Source organism: Halichoerus grypus, chromosome 6 (assembly GCF_964656455.1).
Source record: "Halichoerus grypus chromosome 6, mHalGry1.hap1.1, whole genome shotgun sequence".
NCBI classification, from domain to species: domain Eukaryota; kingdom Metazoa; phylum Chordata; class Mammalia; order Carnivora; family Phocidae; genus Halichoerus; species Halichoerus grypus.
In genome coordinates, this window is record NC_135717.1 from 99,388,511 (window position 1) to 99,409,397 (window position 20,887).

Genomic DNA, 20,887 nt, shown 5'->3' on the forward strand with positions numbered 1-20,887 from the left:
AGTCAGTCCACTGTTCAGCTCTGGACGCATGATAAAATTGAGGTCAAGACCCTACTGGTGACCAACAGAAACTAGATGAAGGTTCTTCTACTGCCACTACCTCCTCAGAAAGTTAAAGGATACGTCCTTGGGTAAGATCCTGAATCCTAGTTTAATAAGAGCCACAATCCTGCCAGCTATCACTCACCCCTGTTTCAAGACCTCCACAAAAGAGGGATCACTATCAACAACAGCGACAACAAAAAAGGGAGGAAAGTTCTAAGAAGGAAGGGGAGGTCAAAATTGGCAAATGCCACAAAGGGGATGACAAAATGGGGATTAAATTTTTCCATTAGATTTGGCAATTAGGCGGGTGACTGATGTTCAGCGGAGTGAAAGGTTGACAAGGGAATGAGCGCTCAGGAAATGTTAACATTAAAGCTGGAAAAGTCCTCTCAGAAGAGGATCCATGCCCTACAGAATCACCTTAAATAAAATTCCCCCAGGTTTTGCATTTGAATCATAGAGAACTCATTCTTGTCCTCAAATCCTCCAAACCTTAATCAGCCAAATTTGAGTCTTACTATCTCTGTCTCTCCTCAGTTCACCGCAAACTTAAAGGGACTAATGAGCTGTGCAGTAACTCCAGAAAGGTCAAAAAACAAGAGGAAGAAACAAAAGGCCTACAAACACAAACTCAAAACAAAACAAATCAGGCCCTCAGTAAGATGAGCTGTAACAAGTTTGCTTCAAATTTAATATCCCTGTTTTGATTTAAAAAAAAACAGTGGAGAATTAAAAGGGGCATTTTATAATTGGAATGTTTTCTTGTATCTCATCCACTATCTTCACTCCATCTCCCTCCAAATTAATAGCTGCTGCTGAGTTGTGGGCATGTGTGAGCACAAGCCTGGACCAAAGACCGAATTTTGTCCAGTGGCTACAGTAATTACGTGCCATTTAAAAAAAAGGGGGGGTGGTGGAATAGGGAGAACAACATACATATCTGTATTTCCAGATGAAAGCACTGGTTTTCTTCCTCGACCGTTTGCTGTATTTAGTGGGGGGGGGGGGGGGCGGGGAGAAAGCAGTTTTCTGAATCTGAGCCCAGCTCTTTCTAAACTTGGTTACTCACGTCTGATTCATTCGCTGTGTTTTTCGTCTCCTGTCTCTGTCACTGCCTGCTGCTGAGAACGGGGTCGCTGAATCACTGCCACTCCAGAGGAAAAGCAATTCAAACCCAGTTCTTGGGGGATGGAAGGGCTTTTTTTTTTTCTTTTTCTTTTTCTTTAAGCGTCTGCAGAAAAAGCCTCCTACTTTCCGGGATGACCGTAGAGGGCAGTTTTACAAGTCTCACCCCGGGCTATGGAAGACTGTGCTCCTGTGAGAGTCAGTAGGCACCGGTCACCTCACCACTTCGGGCTTTCCGGTCCACAGGCCTCGGCGGTGTTGGGGTGTGTGGTGGAACGAGCGGCGGCGGGGCCGTGCTAGGGGCGCCGGGGTGAGCTTGGCCCGGTGGGCCCGAGCGGCCGGGCCACGTTCCCCGCCGCTTTAAAAGCTCCCACAATGCAGCGCTGGCGTCCCAGTTCCGTTACAATGTCTCTCACGGCGCCGGCGAACCCGGGAGGCGCGGGCGGGGAAGCCGGGGAGCCGCGGCTGTAACCCGAGCGCCCGGCCGAGGGGGGCGCCCCCGCGCCGCTCCTCTCGCGCGCTCTGACCGCGGCCCGACGAAGGGGCGGAGCCGCCCGGCCGCCCGAGCCCGGCCCGGCCCCCAGCCCAGAGGCACCGGCCGCGGGAGCGAGCCGGCCGCCAACTCCGCCGTCCGGCACAGCGCCTGCCGCCCCGCTCCTCGCCGAGCCTCGCTTGACCAGCAGCGGCGCTGGGGGCGGCTCCTGCGGGCGGCGCAGAGGCTGCCCGCGCGCTAGCACACCGCGGCAGCCCCACCAGGGGCGTCCACACTCACCTTAGCGCCGGCCGGGAGGTGCGCGGAGAGGGCGCGCCGGGAGCCAGGGCCTCCCGCCAGTGCGGGGCGCGCGGCCCGCCGAGTGCGGCGGAGGGAGGCGCGACGGGCGGCGCGGCCGGGACAGGCGCTGGGCGGCCGCCGAGCTTCGGACGCCGCCGCGTCCCCAGCGCTCCGGCCGGCCCCGCCGGGCGGCCTGCGGGGGCGGCGCAGTTGCGAAACTGAGTGAGTATTAACTTTACTCGGCCGCCGCGATTTCTGGGCAACGTTTGGGACCCCTCCCTCCTCCTCATGGAGCCTCCGGGCTCCCCCTTCCCCGCCCCCTCGCCCCTCTGTCGACACCTTGGGTTTCTTCGCCGGTTCTGCCCTCCGGCCTCGGGCTCCCTGTTCCTCCGGTTCACCTTTCCCTGTTGGGTTCGCCTTTGCGCCTTCTCCCCGCCGCACACACGCGCCTCTGCTTGAGAAGTACAGGCTTGTGCCCTGCTTCTCGGTTTCCTCCCAATGTCCTTGGCAGGGGAGTTTAGAGGCCACTTTTGTTGGCCACGGAAACGTATGTATAGCTTCTTTAATATTTTTCTCCAAATGAAAATCGGATGCTCGCTTGCCGGGTGGCGGTTTGGTGAACGTCTGTCCTCTGAAAACACGACTGGTTCTTAGGTTTAAAATTTTGTTTGAACGCTTAACCATCATCCTCTGTCCCTGTTTCCCTTTGCCGCCAACCCGTCTGGGGAGGGGAGTCCAAAAGAGGGGACTTTCAAAGTAATTCCGTTTTGCAGACTAGAAACTTTGCGAGGGTACATCGCGGCAAGCTTAATAAGCTTCAACCTGAAGGGACGTGAGCTTTGAATGTGGGTCCTTGTGCGGCACTGGAGCTTACAAGCCGAGTACCTGGGTTCGTAATCGAGTGTTGCGTTATTATTTTAGCATCGTAGAGCCGCCTGGTGTTGCTAAACCACTACTTTTTCAGCATCAAATGGCATCTTGAGCAGTGCAAGCGTTGAATGTAATTACGGGTCAGTATTGCCTCTGATCTTTAGGGATTTAGAAGGGAAATAGATGGAGGGCACATTTCTAGCTGACTTAAACCCATCAGGTTAGCTGTGTCAGTACATCAAAACCTTGCATTAAAAAAAATTCTTCCAGCCTGGTAACGGCGAGGAGGAACATTTACGGATTTTCCAGTATGATGTGGCTCAGCAATTCCTCATTAGACCTGTTGTGTCACCAGAAAGGACCTTTAAATATGTACAGATCTCTGCTTTCTGCCGATTGGTTTAACCACTTATTCTGGTAGAAGGCCTCAGGTAGTCCCCCCCCCCCCTTTTTTTTTTTTTTAGTTTTTCATCTTTGGGTTGCCAGGAGTTGGCCGTCCTGTTATGAAGGAATAGAAAATGGGAAGCTTTCTTAATGGATTTTCAGAATCCCGTCCTCTGCCTGGGTGAGGCAGTAGTGAATGCCAGCTAGACCTCTCTGCAGGAAGAGGTGCCAGGTGGACACAAGAATCAGGAGGAAGGACACAGTAGTACTATCATTTTGGAGGGTGGTTTGTGTGAGTGTTTATCTTTTAGTGGGCATATTAATGCTACTTTTTATTTATCTCCATGGCAGACTCTCCCAAAAAACCGTGAAAATTGCATATGACCATACCCTACTTTAAGGAGACTGAATGTAATTTGATTATTATGTTGAAGGATCAGACCCACCAAAATATAATTTGTAATGTAGGTGATAAAACCTTTCAAAAATCTCCCCCTTCCTCACTTCTCCCCTTTTAAGAGCCTCAAGCTGGTACTTTCAATAATAGACACAATTGTTAGTAATACATTGAGTTCTTTCTAGGTTCATTAATCAAGCCTAATTTCTGGGCTTCAATAGCTGAGGGGGACATCATCCCAGAGAGGGAGAAAATCATGAGACTCTGCAGATAGGAAAGGCATTTCAGTTTGCTAAAGTGTCATTGTGCTGCAGGGAAAAGCTTTTAAAAAGACGAGAGAATGTTTAGGTTTTTAGCTTGCATGTTTACTGAATTTGGCATTTGGTTAAGATATTTGGGAATTGCAGATATTAAATTCTATACAGTTGTGGTATCATTTCTTTTTGCCTAACATTCTGTTCTTTTAAGGTTTTGGTTTTTTAATGGGAATCTCAATTCTTAGCTTTTATAGCCTTCTGTACTGGGTGGCTTGCATTACTTTTCGACTTGAACACCTTCACCATTTTTGAGAAATAGTGTTTCAGAATTTCTTGCTCAATTGATCTATCTTATGTTGATATATGTATGGCTTCAGAGTAAAAATATTGTTTGCTGCTGGGTATTGCTGCTTTTTTCATTATGGTTCATTCCTGGCATCGTGGCTTTGCTCCTTTATTGTAAAACATTAAGGTCCTAGATACCTTGCTAGAGTTCGAAACATTGCAAAACTCTGCAGATAGAAGTGGAGTGGGGTTGGGAGTGGTAAAGGAAAACATTATGCACCATAAATCTGAGAATTTGGATTTAAAAAATAAGGTATCACCTGTTTACTCTTCTTGGGTGCTAGCTTGCTCCAACCCTAAATAGATTTCAAAATGCAAAGTGTAGAAATAGTTTGTAAGAACTGTGTATTGTGGAAAGAATGCTTACCCCACAGCCAGCCAACCAGACTTGGATGGCAGATGTGACTTTGTCACTTTGAACCGAATGAGTTCGTCATGCTACTGCAACATCATGATCTGCAGTTTGCGTTCTGTAAAATGGGGATACCGCTACTAAAAAGGGATTCTGTGACAAGTAGAATATATAATATAGTGCTTTGTACATCGTAGCCAATAAATGGCATTATCTCACACTTCTCCAGAACTGAGCTCTTGATTACCCAAGCTTTCAAACAGTTCCTCCTCTGTTTTTCATCTCATCCATCCAACAAGTGGCTCAGGCCAGAAGGCTGGAATTTATCCTTCATTCTCTCTTCTGTTCTTTCACCCCTTCCAACCCCCCCCCCCCTTATCTACTTTTATGGAAAAATCTCTTTCAAATCTGTTTGATTTTCAGCCTCTACTATGCTTCCATTCTACTTGAAGCCACCATTATCTTTCTGCATTGCCTTCTGCACATACGCTGTACCCCTTCCAGTCCCTTTTCCCACCAGCAGCCTAAAAAGAAAAAAAAGTCACTTGATGTTTAAAGTCTTCAAAGCTCTTAGGAAACACATTTATTTCTCCAGATAAAATATGAAATCTTCAACATACCTATAAGGTCCTGCATGATTTGGCCACTGCCCCCCCCCCCCCCATCTTCATCCTTTGCCAGCCACATTGTCCAGTTCTCCAGCAGACTCACCTCAGGACTCTTCCTCATGCTATTGGTCTCTATTTTAGGACCATCTCCTTGATTAATTTGTCATCCTTGGGTACAAATTCAGATACCCTCTTTATAAATGTCTTATCAACCTTCTCATCATGTAACTTAGAATCCCTTTATTTTCTCCCTCATAGCACAATCATCTTTCCTTTTTAATGTTTGTCATAACTTATAATTGTGTATTATTTAACTACTTAATGTTTATCCCTTGCCTTCCAGGGCAGAAATAATGCCTGGTTTATTCACTAGTCTGTACTCAGTGCCTGATGCATTTAGTAGGTGCTCAATAAATGGTTATTATTATAATGAATAAGATAATAACATTAGCTTTGTATTTGTATCTTGATTGCCTTCTTTATCACTGTTTAATCTGCTTTTCATAACAGAAAAGCCAGACTGACACTATCCTGTTTTTCTTCCTTGCTGGTGTTATATATAATATGGAACAGCGTTTGCAGATACTAGGCAAAATTAATGCCAAAAAAAAATTTGGGCTCTGTGGAAGATTCAGAGTAATAAATTGAGATACCTTTTAATTAGTGTTACCCTTGTGATTTTCTTTTGTAGATAATCCTTTTTCTAAGTACATCATTAAAGTAATTATGCTTTTTTTTCATCAGCACAGGATTACTGAAAGAAATCTTACTATGTCATATTATTTTACACATGTCATATGATAATACATTAGTCAGCAGCTGTTGATCACTCAGTGCCACACTTCAAAGGAAGATAGAGAAAACTAGTAGAGAAATGAGAGTTATAGTTCTAAGGATGTTTAGTACTGTCCAATTGTTGATGTGACTTGCATAAATAACTAGATATCATTTGAACATTTAGTTAAGGTAGCAGAGTAGTTGTTTAAAAATTGGAGCCACCTAGAGGTCTGGAAATTCTTTTTCCTTCTCTCACTAAAGCATTCCTTCTTTTAGCCAAAAAAGTCTCATGACATTCCAAGACCAAGGAAGGCTTAAAGCTTTGAGTGTTTTTGTCATGTGGTTGCTCTTTACAAATTATTAGTTTGATGCACTATAGCTCTAAAGTATTTATATTCTTCTTATTTCTAGGCTCTAATTCTTACATAATCACCCACATTTTCTTTTGTTTCTTAGGACTTGAGTTTCCTTTTAGAATTTTCCCTTTTACCCTTAGAGTGTAATTCCGGTTCCTTTCTAGTTTTGTATTTTGTAGGTCATAAGGTATACAGAGAATTTAGGAGTTGATTCTAGTTCTTTCATGATTTATTGGTTTGCACTTAACCTCTGGGTTTCTCCTGAATGTTATGCTTCATAAGTGGTCTGGACTCTGAGTTTTTGTCAGCAAAAAGCTGGATGCCCTTGGGTTGGGAGAGCAGGGAAAATTAAAAAAGCATTTTTAAGTCCCTTTTATGTGCCAAGCTCTGGGCTAAGTGCTTTCACAAAAGAAGAATGAGTAGTTCACCTGATTAAAATCATAAAAAGGAAGCTTCAGCTTTTCATACATTGGCTTTACTCAAGAAAATTGTTCTTGTTGTTCCATTTACCCACCCTTTATTTTCTAGTTGGGAAGGCCTGGCAAGATAGAGAAGCCCTCTCTAGCCCAACCCATTACCTTAGCTTTTTATTTATTTAGACCTGATTTTACTTGTCTAAAAATATTGGAACTGGGGCCAGAGAGGGGCATGCCCTTTGATTTGTCTTTGAGGTAGGTCTCTGTGCCCCAGGACATTTGCACCATGAATAGCTACCACTGTAGCTGGTAGGAGGAGAAAAAAGTTATTGTTTAAAACCCGTTATTTTTTTTCCCTCATGTATACATGCTTACTTGGTTACTTTGGGTGACCTTGAACAAGTTGCCTGGGGCTTTATAGCACCAATAATATCTATTACCTATTTATTTCACAGCCTTGCTATAGGATTTAGAAGTCTTATTTTTGGCAATGTTTTTTTTTGCCACATTCAAATATATCCCAAAGCTCATTACAATTAACTCCAGTGCTGTCCAAGTTTTATGCATCAAGAAAAATATTTTCTTACTCGGTAGCATGTGTTTTAACTCTTTGTTTTGATAAGAAATCAGATATGAGTACAGGTTGTAACAAGAGGAGAATTGTAATAATTTTCTACCAGGTTTTATTCATGTGGGTGATATATTTTGTCACTTGTTAACTGTCACTGGCCCCTGGCTAAATCATGTTTATCTTTAATTATAGTAATTTTATTATTGGAAAATCACTTAAAATTAAATTATTCTTCAGAAAGAAGCACATACATTGAAAAAAATCAGAGTTCTCTTAATGGGTAGGTATTGGACAGAAAAGTAAAATATCAGTCTAATTTTTGCTTAAAATATTTGAACAGATTTATAATTTCTGAAACCCTGCATAGAAATACTATTGAAGATAGGTTGGGAATAATTTGCAGTGTTTAATGTAAAATTTGGTCATTTCTGAAACAAGTTCTAATATTTGATGCCATTAGATGTCAGGAAACCTAAAATAGTTTACTTGAGCTATATTTTTCTTTCTTTTTGTATATAATGATTTCCTTTTCTATTTCTTTTTTTAAAAATATCTTTACTGAGGAAAACTGAGATAAACAGCTACTGACATGCAATGAACTGCACATATTTAAGTGTACAATTGGATAAGCTTCCAACCTATGTATATAAATATGAAATCATCACCACAACCAAGATAGTGAAAATATACATCACCCTCCCCAAGTTTCTCCATTCCCATTTGCAATCCCTTGCCTGTCCATCATCCCCTCCCCCCAGAAGCTTTGCTTCTGTCTCTGCAGAGTAGTTTGCATTTTCCAGAATTTAAATGAATGGAATCATGTAGTATATAGTCTTTTTTGGTCTGGCTTCTTTCACTCAGAATAATTATTTGGAGATGCATTTATGTTGATATATGCAACAATAGTTCACTTCTTCTCATTGCTGAATAGTGTTCCATTGTATGACTATACGACAATTTATGTATGTACCTGTTGATGGACATTTGAGTTGTTTCTAATTTATGTCTATTAAAAGCTGCTGTGAACATTTGCATATCACCTTTGAATGGACATATACCTTCATTAGTCTTGGGTAAGAACCTAGGAGTAGAATGGCAGGATCATGGTAGACCTATGTTTAGCTTTTTCAGAAACTGCCAAACTGTTTCCAAAGTGATTATATCATTTTACTCTCCTACCAGCAATTTATAAGCATGATGATTCCTTCACATTCTTGCCAACACTTAGTATGATTAGTCTTTTTAATTTTAGTCATTAGCAGTATTTCATTTTGATTTTAATTTGCATTTCCCTAATGACCAATGGTGTTGAGCATCTTTTGATGTATTTTTTGCTATCTTTATATCTTCTTTGGTGGTCTGTTCAGGTCTTTTGCTCACATTTTTATTGGGTTGATTGTTTTCTTATTATTGAATTTTGAGAGTTCTTTATATATTTTGGGTAAGTCCTTCATCAGATACATGCTTTGTAAAGATTTTCTTCCAGTTTGTGGCTTCTCCTTTCATTTTCACAGTGATTTTTGAAGATGAGAGGTTTCTAATTTTGATGAAGTCCAGCTTATGATTTTCTTCTCTTATGCATTGTGCTTTTGGTGTCCTTTTTAAGAAAACCTTTGCCTAAGCTAAGGTCACAGAGATTTTCTTCTAGAAATTTTCTGATTTTTTTCCTAGAAGTTTTATAGTGTTAGGTTTTACGTTGAAGTCTATGAATCTATTTCAAGTTATCTTTTTAAAATAGACTTTATTTTTTAGAGCAATTTAAGGTTCACAACAAAACTTCACTGAAGGTACAGAGATTTCCCATATACTCCCTGCCCCCACACCTGTATTCCCTCCTCCATTATCAACATTCCCCACCAGAATGGTACATTTGTTGCAGTTGAACCTACATTGACATATCATTATCACCCAAAGTCCATGGTTTCGTTTACATTAGGGTTCACTCTTGGTGTTCTAAGTACTATATGTTTGGGCAAATGTATAATGACACGTATCCATCATTATGGCATCATAGAGTAGTTGCACTGCCCTAAAAAATCCTCTGTGCTCTGCCTATTCATCCCTCCTTCTCAACTAACGCCAGGCAACCACTAATGTTTTTACTATCTCCGTAGTTTTGCCTTTTCTCGAATGTCATAGAGTTGGAATCATATGTTTTTGTTTTTGTTTTTTTTTTTAAAGATTTTATTTATTTTTTTGACAGAGAGAGACACAGCGAGAGAGGGAACACAAGCAGGAGGAGTGGGAGAGGGAGAAGCAGGCTTCCCGCGGAGCAGGGAGCCCGATGCGGGGCTCAATCCCAGGACACTGGGATCATAACCTGAGCCAAAGGCAGACGCTTAACGACTGAGCCACCCAGGCGCCCCTGGAATCATATGTTATGTAGCCTTTTCAGATTGGCTCTTTTACTTACTTATATGCATTTATGTTTCCTCCCTCCATGTCTTTTCATAGCTTGATAGCTCATTTTAGCCCTGAATAATATTCCATTATCTGGATATACCACAGTCTGTTTATCCATTCACCTACTGAAGGACATGTCTGCTTCCAAGTTTTGGCAATTACAAATAAAGCTGCAGTAAGCATCCATGTGCAGATTTCCGTATGGATATAAGTTTTCAGTTCCTTTGGATAAATACAAAGGAGCACAATTGCAGGGTCATATCGTAAGAGTATGTTTAGTTTTGTAAGAAATCGCACTGTCTTCCAAAGGACTTTTCCAAGGAGTACCATTTTGCATTCCCACTAGCAATGAATGAGAGTTCCTGTTCCTTCACATCCTTATCAGCATTTGGTGTTGTCAGTATTTTGTATTTTGACCATTCTAATAGGTGTGTAGTGATATCTCATTGTTGTTATAGTTCCCTGATGACACATGATGTGGGGCATCTTTTCATATGCTTATTTGCCATATCTATATCTTTGGCAAGGTGTCTGTTAAGGTGTTTGGCCTGTTGAGTTAATATTTTATATTGAGTAAGTTTTGGATTGAAGTTCATTTTCTGCATATTGAAATCTAATTGTTAAAAAGACTATTCTTTCTCCACTGAATTGCCTTTGCATCTTTGTGGAAAAGGAGTTGTCTGTTGTATCTCTTTTTATTTTATCAGTGGACATTCACAGCTGGAAAACACAAACTAAAGAAAAAGTAACTAAATCGTGTACTTGACAATGAATGTATTTTTGGCATGTTTAATAAAATTTCTAGTTTCCTTACTGTAACCTTTATGTAAACCTTTTCTACTCAAACATTTCTTTTCCCTTTCTCTTTTTGTAATTTGCTATGTATTATAATAATAAAGTCTGGTGGTGGGGGGACATGCATAACTTACCCCTTTAAATTTTAATTATCTTTACTGTTAGTGAAAATTAATTCTGTTTTCTCTCTCTGAAAATCTCCCAACCTAGATCACACCTTCCATTTTAATTTTTCTAATTTTGATCTCTTTTCCTATTATATTATTGAATAATGATATGTGGTATATATTGGAAAGAATGCCTACTTCAGTTAAAAGCCTGGCTGGACCTGGGTAGCCTTGGAGTAGTTATAAAGCTTACCCCTTCTCAAGTTTCCTTTAAATGGGGTTACTAATTCATCACTCAGGGCTGTTTCGGAATAAAAGTGATGTTTATAGATGTCCATATATGGAAATATGCATATGAAATGTCTCAGTGAAGGGTTAGTGCCTTTCCCCTTCCAACTCCAGTAAGCTGTGTATACTTCTTATGTCTGAACTAGGAGTCTGAAGAGGTCCCAGTGCTCTTTGGAGAGGACAGATGCTCCACAGGCTGTCTAGGCTGATGGTCTCAGAAGAGAACGTGGTCAGTGTAGATCATCCAAGTGTGAGAGAAGAGTGTTTACTAGTTAACATGGATGATCATCCTCATCCTCACAGTCTGGAGTTGGCTATCTGCTAGGCCATTCTCCATTAGTAATCCTTTCTCTCTATTGATTTTCAGGCTCCTCTTCCCTTCTCTCCTTCTCTCCTTACTCAGCCTGGAAAGAATATACTCAAGTCTCTCTTGACATTGCTACTCCTTCTAGCAGTCTCCTTTCTTAACCAACTTCTTACAGGAGTTGTCTGTCCTTAATAGTTCTACTATATTACCCTACCAACTCACTCCCCAGACAGGTACCATTTCTTGGAAACATTTCTTGCCACAGGCACCAGTTTCTTAATTGCCAAAATAAATGGAAACTTGTTACCTCTGATATAACAGCAGCTTTTTGTTGTAAGTTTACACTGTTGAGCCATCTCCCTCTGTCTTCAGACTTCTTGGTTTCCTTGTCAACACTCTTTTTTTTGTTCATTAATTCATTCAGAAATGAACTGCATGACCTTCCATGCAGGGAGTTATAACAGAGAACAAAACACACAAAACTGCCCTCATAGAAAGTACACTCTATTGGAGGTAGTTAGATAATGAATGAGTCATTTTACATGTTTTACAGGATGATAAATGAATCAGAGAGAAAAAATATAACAAGTTGGAGAAATTGAAAATGGTGGGGATGGGAGTAGAGGTGTTATTTGATATTAGATGGGCAGGAAGTCCTTACTCATGAGAGCACATTTGAGTAGAAAACTTAATGAAGCAAAGGAAATAACTCTGCAGCTATCTGGAGGAAGAACACTCCAGATAGAGGAGAGAGTGAGTATAGAGGCACTGAAGCAGGTGCATGCAGTTGTGCCCATATCATATCAGTGAGGCTGGGAGTAGGGGGAGGGCAGGGGATAGGAGCAGGAGACAAGGTAGAGGAGGTAGGGGGGTCCATATACCAGGCACTTACTGTCTATGACCAGGATCTTGGTTTTTACTCTTGAGTGAGAAGACAGTTGAGGATCTTGAACAAAGGAATGAATGAGTTGGAGGGAAGCATGGAGTAGTAGGCAAGAGCATGAACCGTGGAGCCAGCTGCCTAAATTAAAATCCCAGCCCTACGCTTACTGGCTTTGTGGCCTTGTAGTACTTCTGTAACGTCTCTGTGCCTCATGGGTAAAATGGGAATAGGAATGATATCCATCTCACAGTGTTGTTATGAGGCTGAAATGAATTAATATTTGTAAAAAAAAAAAAAAAAGAGCATGGCAGATAGAATAAAAGTGCTTATTAAATACAATTAGTAAAATTAAGGAGGCTCACTTTGCTGCCATGTGGAAGGGGCTTGTCAAGAGAAATTAAGAATAGCAGAAAGCCAAGACATGGAAACAACGTGGGCATCCATCAGTCGATGCATGGATAAAGAAAATGTAGCATATACATGCAATGGAATATGATTCAGCTAGAAGAAAGGAAACTTTGCCATTTGTGACAACATGGACAGATCTTGAAAGCATTATGCTAAGTGAAATAAACAGAGAAAGACAAATACTGTATGATCCCATATACATGTGCAATATAAAAACAGAACAAAACACCCAACTCATAGATACAGAGAACAGATTTGTGGTTACCAGAGGTGGGGAGTGGGGGTGGTTGAAATGGGTGAAGGGGGTCAGAGGTACAAACTTGTGCTTATAAGGTACATACGTCCAGGAATGTCATACACAGCATGGTGACTTAATAAAAAGAAAGAAAAAAAGTAGGCAGACCAATTAGGAGATGATTGCAATAATTCATTCAAGGGATGGCTTAGTTGAGGTGCTAGTGGTAAAGGTAGGGAAAAGGGTCATATCATGGGTGTGTTTTGGAAATGAGGATGACTTATTGGTTGAGGAATAGATCTGCTTTTCCTCCCATCTCTGATCTTTCTGGCTCAGTCTTCTTTGCTGCTTCCTTTTCTCCCTTTTGACCACGGGTTCTCAAACAGGGTACTAGTATTTGGAAATATGTGGGGGCCTTTTTTGGCTGTCACAGAGACTAGGCTGTGGGTATTTCTTGTGTTCAGTGGGCAGGGGCTGGGCCCGGGTGTTCAGCATTCTACACGGTGAAGACATGTCCTGTGCAAATTGCCAGTAACATCTTTGTTGAGACATGCTGCTTTAGACCTTCTTCCCACCTCCCTCCCCTAGTCCCCAGGCCTAGGATTTTTTTATTGTTATGTTAATCACCATACATTACATCATTAGTTTTTGATGTAGTGTTCCATGATTCATTGTTTGTGCATAACATCCAGTGCTCCATGCAGAATGTGCCCTCTTTAATACCCATCACCAGGCTGACCCATCCTCCCACCCCCCTCCCCTCTAGAACCCTCAGTTTGTTTTTGAGAGTCCATCGTCTCTCATGATTCGACTCCCCCTCCGATTTCCCCCCCTTCATTCTTCCCCTCCTGCTATCTTCTTCTTTTTTTTTCCTTAACATATATTGCATTATTTGTTTCAGAGGTACAGATCTGTGATTCAACAGTCTTGCACAATTCACAGTGCTCACCATAGCACATACCCTCCCCAGTGTCTATCACCCAGCCAACCCATCCCTCCCACCCCACCCCCCACTCCAGCAACCCTCAGTTTATTTCCTGAGATTAAGAATTCCTCATATCAGTGAGGTCATATGATACATGTCTTTCTCTGATTGACTTATTTCGCTCAGCATAACACCCTCCAGTTCCATCCACGTCGTTGCAGATGGCAAGATCTCATTCTTTTGATGGCTGCATAATATTCCATTGTATATATATACCACATCTTCTTTATCCATTCATCTGTCGATGGACATCTTGGCTCTTTCCACAGTTTGGCTATTGTGGACATTGCTGCTATAAACATCGGGGTGCACGTACCCCTTCGGATCCCTACATTTGTATCTTTGGGGTAAATACCAGGTAGTGCAATTGCTGGATCGTATGGTAGCTCTATTTTCAACTTTTTGAGGAACCTCCATACTGTTTTCCAGAGTGGTTGCACCAGCTTGCATTCCCACCAACAGTGTAGGAGGGTTCCCCTTTCTCCGCATCCCTGCCAACATCTGTCGTTTCCTGACTTGTTAATTTTAGCCATTCTGACTGGTGTGAGATGGTATCTCATTGAGGTTTCGATTTGGATTTCCCTGATGCCGAGCGATGTTGAGCACTTTTTCATGTGTCTGTTGGCCATTTGGATGTCTTCTTTGGAAAAATGTCTGTTCATGTCTTCTGCCCATTTCTTGATTGGATTCTTTGTTCTTTGGCTGTTGAGTTTGATAAGTTCTTTATAGATTTTGGATACTAGCCCTTTATCTGATATGTCATTTGCAAATACCTTCTTCCATTCTGTCTGTTCTCTTTTGGTTTTGTTGACTGTTTCCTTTGCTATGCAAAAGCTGTTTTATCTTGATGAAGTCCCAATAGTTCATTTTTGCCCTTGCTTCCCTTGCCTTTGGTGATGTTTCTAGGAAGAAGTTGCTGCGGCTGAGGTCGAAGAGGTTGCTGCCTGTGTTCTCCTTTAGGATTTTGATGGACTCCTGTCTCACATTTAGGTCTTTCAACCATTTGGAGTCTATTTTTGTGTGTGGTGTAAGGAAATGGTCCAGTTTCATTCTTCTGCATGTGGCTGTCCAGTTTTGCCAACACCATTTGTTGAAGAGACTGTCTTTTTTCCATTGGACATTCTTTCCTGCTTTGTCGAAAATTAGTTGACCATAGAGTTGAGGGTCCATTTCTAGGCTCTCTATTCTGTTCCATTGATCTATGTGTCTGTTTTTATGCCAGTACCATACTGTCTTGATGATGACAGCTTTGTAATAGAGCTGGAAGTCCAGAATTGTGATGCTGCCAGCTTTGCTTTTCTTTTTCAACATTCCTCTGGCTATGCGGGGTCTTTTCTGGTTCCATACAAATTTTAGGATTATTTGTTCCATTTCTTTGAAAAAAGTGGATGGTATTTTGATGGGGATTGCATTGAATGTGTAGATTGCTCTAGGTAGCATTGACATCTTCACAATATTTGTTCTTCCAATCCATGAGCATGGAACGTTTTTCCATTTCTTTGTGTCTTCCTCAATTTCTTTCATGAGTATGTTATAGTTTTCTGAGTACAGATTCTTTGTTTCTTTGGTTAGATTTATTCCTAGGTATCTTACGGTTTTGGGTGCAATTGTAAATGGGATTGACTCCTTAATTTCTCTTTCTTCTGTCTTGTTGTTGGTGTATAGGAATGCCACTGATTTCTGTGCACTGATTTTATATCCTGCCACTTGACTGAATTCCTGTATGAGTTCTAGCAGTTTTGGGGTGGAGTCTTTTGGGTTTTCCACATAAAGTATCCTATCATCTGCAAAGAGTGAGAGTTTGACTTCTTCTTTGCTGATTCGGATGCCTTTTATTTCTTTTTGTTGTCTGATTGCTGAGGCTAGGACTTCTAGTACTATGCTAAGTAGCAGTGATGATAGTGGACATCCCTGCCGCGTTCCTGACCTTAGGGGGAAAGCTCTCAGTTTTTCCCCATTGAGAATGATGTTCTCTTTGGGTTTTTCGTAGATGGCTTTTATGACATTGAGGTATGTACCCTCTATCCCTACACTCTGAAGAGTTTTAATCAAGAAAGGATGCTGTACTTTGTTAAATGCTTTTTCTGCATCTCTTTAGAGGATCATATGATTCTTGTTCTTTCTTTTGTTAATGTATTGTATCATGTTGATTGATTTGCGGATGTTGAACCAACCTTGTAGCCCAGGGATGAATCCCGCTTGGTCGTGGTGAATAATCCTTTTAATGTACTGTTGGATCCTATTGGCTAGTATTTTGGTGAGAATTTTTGCATCCATGTTCATCAAGGATATTGGTCTGTAATTCTCCTTTTGATGGGGTCTTTGGTTTGGAGATCAAGGTAATGGTGACCTCATAAAACGAGTTTGGAAGTTTTCCTTCCATTTCTATTTTTTGGAACAGTTTCACAAGAATAGGTATTAATTCTTCTTTAAATGTTTGGTAGAATTCCCCTGGGAAGCCATCTGGCCCTGGGCTTTTCTTGGGAGATTTTTGATGATTGCTTCAATTTCCTTAGTGGTTATAGGTCTGTTCAGGTTTTCTCTTTCTTCCTGGTTCAGTTTTGGTAGTTGATACATCTCTAGGAAAGCATCCATTTCTTCCAGGTTATCTAATTTGCTGGCATATAGTTGCTCATAATATGTTCTTATAATTGTTTGTATTTTTTTGGTGTTGGTTGTGATCTCTCCTCTTTCATTCATGATTTTGTTGATTTGGGTCATTTCTCTTTTCTTTTTGATAAGTCTGGCCAGGGGTTTATCAATCTTGTTAATTCTTTCAAAGAACCAGCTCCTAGTTTCTTTGATCTGTCCTACTGTTCTTTTGGTTTCTATTTCATTGATTTCTCTTCTGATTCTTATTATTTCTCTTCTCCTGCGGGGTTTAGGCTATATTTGCTGTTCTTTCTCCAGCTCCTTTAGGTGTAGGGTTAGGTTGTGTATTTGAGACCTTTCTTGTTTCCTGAGAAAGGCTTGTATTGCTATATACTTTCCTCTTAGGACTGCCTTTGCTGCATCCCAAAGATTTTGAACAGTTGTGTTTTCATTTTCATTTGTTTCCATGAATTTTTTTAATTCTTCTTTAATTTCCTGGTTGACCCATTCATTTTTTAGTAGGATGCTCTTTAGCCTCCATGTATTTGAGTTTTTTCCGACTTTCCTCTTGGGATTGAGTTCTAGTTTCAAAGCATTGTGGTCTGAAAATAGGCAGGGAATAATCCCAGTCTTTTGGTACCGGTTGAGACCTGATTTGTGACCTAGGATGTGATCTATTCTGGAGAATGTTCCATGGGCACTAGAGAAGAATGTGTATTCCATTGCTTTGGGATGGAATGTTCTGAAAATGTCTGTGAAGTCCATTTGGTCCAGTGTGTCATTTAAAGTCTTTATTTCCTTGTTGATCTTTTGCTTAGATGATCTGTCCATTTCAGTGAGGGGGGTGTTAAAGTCCCCCACTATTATTATATTGTTGTCAATGTGTTTCTTTGCTTTTGTTATTAATTGCCTTATATAATTGGCTGCTCCCATGTTAGGGGCATAGATATTTACAATTGTTAGATCTTCTTGTTGGATAGACCCTTTAAGTAGGATATAGTGTCCTTCCTCACCTCTTATTACAGTCTTTGGTTTAAAATCTAATTTGTCTGATATAAGGATTGCCACCCCAGCTTTCTTTTGGTGTTCATTAGCATGGTAAATGGTTTTCCACCCCCTCACTTTCAATCTGGGGGTGTCTTTGGGTCTAACATGAGTCTCTTGCAGACAGTATATCAATGGGTCTTGTTTTTTAATCCAATCTGATAGCCTGTGTCTTTTGATTGGGACATTTAGCCCATTTACATTCAGGGTAACTATTGAAAGATAGGAATTTAGTGCCATTGTATTGCCTGTAAGGTGACTGTTACTGTATATTGTCTCTGTTCCTTTCTGGTCTACGTTGCTTTTAGGCTCTCTCTTTGCTTAGAGGACCCCTTTCAATATTTCTTGTAGGGCTGGTTTTGTGTTTGCAAATTCCTTTAGTTTTTGTTTGTCCTGGAAGCTTTTTATCTCTCCTTCTATTTTCAATGACAGCCTAGCTGGATATAGTATTCTTGGCTGCCTATTTTTCTCATTGAGTGCTCTGAATATATTATGCCAGTCCTTTCTGGCCTGCCAGGTCTCTGTGGATAGCTCTGTTGCCAATCTAATGTTTCTGCCATTGTAGGTTACTTATCTCTTCTCTCAAGCTGCTTTCAGGATTTTCTCTTTGTCTCTGAGACTCGTAAGTTTTACTATTAGATGTTGGGGTGTTGACCTATTTTTATTGATTTTGAGAGGGGTTCTCTGTGCTTCCTGGATTTTGATGCCTGTTTCCTTCCCCAAATTAGGGAAGTTCTCTCCTATAATTTTCTCCAATATTCGTTCTGCCCCTCTCTCTCTTTCTTCTTCTTCTGGGATCCCAATTATTCTAATGTTGTTTTGTCTTATGGTATCACTTATCTCTCGAATTCTGCCCTTGTGATCCAGTAGTTGTTTATCTTTCTTTTTCTCAGCTTCTTTATTTTCTATCATTTGTTCTTCTATATCACTGATTCTCTCTTCTCCCTCATTTATTGATTTCGACTTGGTTAGATTTTAGTTCTTTTATTTAGATTTAGTTCTTTTATTTCTCCAGAAAGGGTTTCTCTAATAACTTCCATGCTTTTTTCAAGCCCAGCTAGTATCTTTAAAGTGATGATTTTGAACTCTAGATCCGACATTGTACTAATGTCTGTATTGAGTAGATCCCTGGCAGTCGGTACTACCTCTTGTTCTATTTGTTGAGGTGATTTTTTCCATCTTGTCATTTTGTCCAGAGGAGAATAGATTAATGAGAGAACAAAATGCTAACAAGGTAACAATGTCCCCAGAAAATATACTCTAAACAAATCAGAAAAGACCTGAAGCTGGGGGAAAAGAAAGGGAAAGAAAGAAAAAAGAGAAAAAGAAAAAGAAAAAGCTAAAAACAAACAAAAACAGAACAAAACAAAAAAAAACAGAATATGATCAAATATGATCAGGCTGGTGCATAGATCAATGCCACACACTAGGTTTTGGGTGTATTTTTGTCTGTTAGAAGAAAGTGCCTCCCAAAATTTTAAAGAAAGAAAAACTTATATATGTACAAAAACAAGGGTTGATACAATGAAGGGATGGAATGTGACTGTAAAATGAAAAATATAAAATATTTTATAAAAAGAATTGATAAGAAGTTGTTTGAAAAAAGAAAGAAGAGGATTTAAAAAAAAAGGGAGAGAATGTGATCAGGCAGGAGACTAGAACAAAGCCATACACTAGAGATTTAGGGTATATTTTGATCTGTTAGAAGAAACTATCTCAAAATTTTAAAGAGAACAATTTATGTATGTATATGCCAAAAATAAGGGTAACTACTATGAAGGGATAGAATATGACTCTAAAAATGAAAAATAAAAATGTTTTTTAAAAAAGGGATTAATAAGATTTTGGTTGAAAAGGGAAAAAGAAAAATTCAAAAAAAAAAAAAAAGACAGTTAAAAAAAATTAACTTTGAAAGACTAAAGAATCATAGTAAAAAAGCCATGAATTCTATGTGCAGTATTCCCCTAGCGCTGGAGTTCTGCCGTTCTCATTGATTGGTAAACTTGGTCTTGGCTGGCTGTTCTCGCTGATCTCCTGGGGGAGGGGCCTGTTGCCGTGGTTCCCAAATGTCTTTGCTGGAGGCGGAATTGCCCCGCCTTGCCCGGTTGGGGCTAAGTAATCTGCTCGGGTTTGCTCTCGGGAGCTTTTGTTCCCTGCAAGCTTTCTGCACAGCTTTGGAGGCCGAGAGTGAAAATGGCGGCCTCCCAGTCTCCGCCCCGGAGGAGCTGAGAACTCGGGGCCATGCTCCTCAGTGAGCCCGCAGAGAGAAGCAGTCAGTTACTCCCGTCTCCCCGGTCTCCAGCTGCACTCCGTGCTCACCCGGCCTGTGACTGAGCGTTTCTATCTCTGGCACATGACCCCGCGTGGAGTATCCAAACTCAGCAGATCCTGCGGTGCACTCCTGTGCCGCTCTTCCTGGGGGAGGAAGGGGAGTCTCCCCGGATCTGCCACTTGTTGGGTCCCTGCTGGAGGAGCAGTGGCCCAACTGTGCTGCGGATCATGTTTTATGGCAACCCCGAGCTGAGAGCCCGCGCCTTGGCTCCATCTCTGCAGCCGGCTTCCCTGGGAAGCTCTGCTGCACTCAGGCACCCCCGGTCTTTCTGTGACCCCGAGGGTTCTGAGACCACACTGTCCCAGCGAGGGTTCCACCCCCCGCTTAGCCACTGGAGCGATGTCCCTCAGGGGAGCCGACTTCTAAAAGTTCCAATTTTGTGCTCCACTGCTCTTATCACTTGCCAGAAGCAGCCGACAGAGACCCCTCCCCCGCCGTCTATCCTCCGGAATATCACCTCGGATTCACTTCTCCACACGTCCTACCTTCCAGAAAATGGTCGCTTTTCTGTTCAGAGAGTTGTTGCTATTCTTTTCTTCTATCTCCTGTTGAGTTCGTAGGTGTTCAGAATGGTTTGATCCCTATCCAGCTGAATTCCTGAGACCAGACGAAATCCAGGTCTCCTACTCCTCCGCCATCTTGCTCCGGCCCACCCCCCCCACCCCAGGCCTAGAGTTTCTTAACCTGTGGTCCTGTGTGGGTAGCAGGGGGCTTGTAAGCTGTCTGGTGTTTTTTTCCAAAATGTTTATTTAGGTACATTTTGGTGAGGGGGGGAGGAGGTGAGAATTTTCATCAGGTTCTCAAAAGGGTCCATATCCTAAGAATGGAAGAACTCTTGTTCTGAGTGGTCTCACCCACTTCATTGTTTTTATTCTGGCCTGTGTAGTGATGGACTTTCAAATCTGTTCCTGTTGTGTTCTGTGCTCTGACTTCTAGACCCTTCTCTGCTGAATCATGCAGCAGTTCCTCAGGATCAACATGTCTCCTAACTTCTTCCTATATTTCCCACCTGGCTTTGTGGCACCATCATCCACGTTGTTCTTAATCTTGCCTTTCCTTTGTCACCTCACCTTGACTAATTCATCTAGTTCTTCTGATTTTACTTCCTGGACAGCTGAGGAAATTTTTCCCATTTCCCCTTCATTCACTACTCTAATTGAGCATTTCTCATTTAGACTATTGGCTGCCTCACTGGTCTTTCCACCTGAGACCCATCTTCCACATATCAGCAGA

The 20,887-nt window shown here is 41.4% G+C and overlaps 2 protein-coding genes across 16 annotated transcripts in view; one reads left to right on the forward strand and one right to left on the reverse strand.

Annotated features, from left to right (window-relative positions):
- LMNTD1 (lamin tail domain containing 1) overlaps nt 1–2,056 on the reverse strand; it is a 512,641-nt gene extending 510,585 nt beyond the window's left edge. For 10 of the 12 annotated variants that reach the window (XM_078075784.1, XM_078075778.1, XM_078075783.1 and 7 more), the window contains exon 1: nt 1,115–1,621. The gene's annotated coding sequence lies outside the window, so the exon portion shown is untranslated. Of the gene's footprint in view, nt 1–1,114; nt 1,672–1,942 lie in introns of those variants that run through there. The other 2 variants (XR_004913434.2, XM_078075777.1) reach the window with 2 other exon arrangements.
- The window catches only part of RASSF8 (Ras association domain family member 8), a 126,939-nt gene continuing 108,079 nt past the window's right edge, over nt 2,028–20,887 (forward strand). For 2 of the 4 annotated variants that reach the window (XM_036080183.2, XM_078075788.1), the window contains exon 1: nt 2,028–2,164. The gene's annotated coding sequence lies outside the window, so the exon portion shown is untranslated. The remainder of the gene's footprint in view (nt 2,165–20,887) is intronic. The other 2 variants (XM_078075787.1, XM_036080184.2) reach the window with 2 other exon arrangements.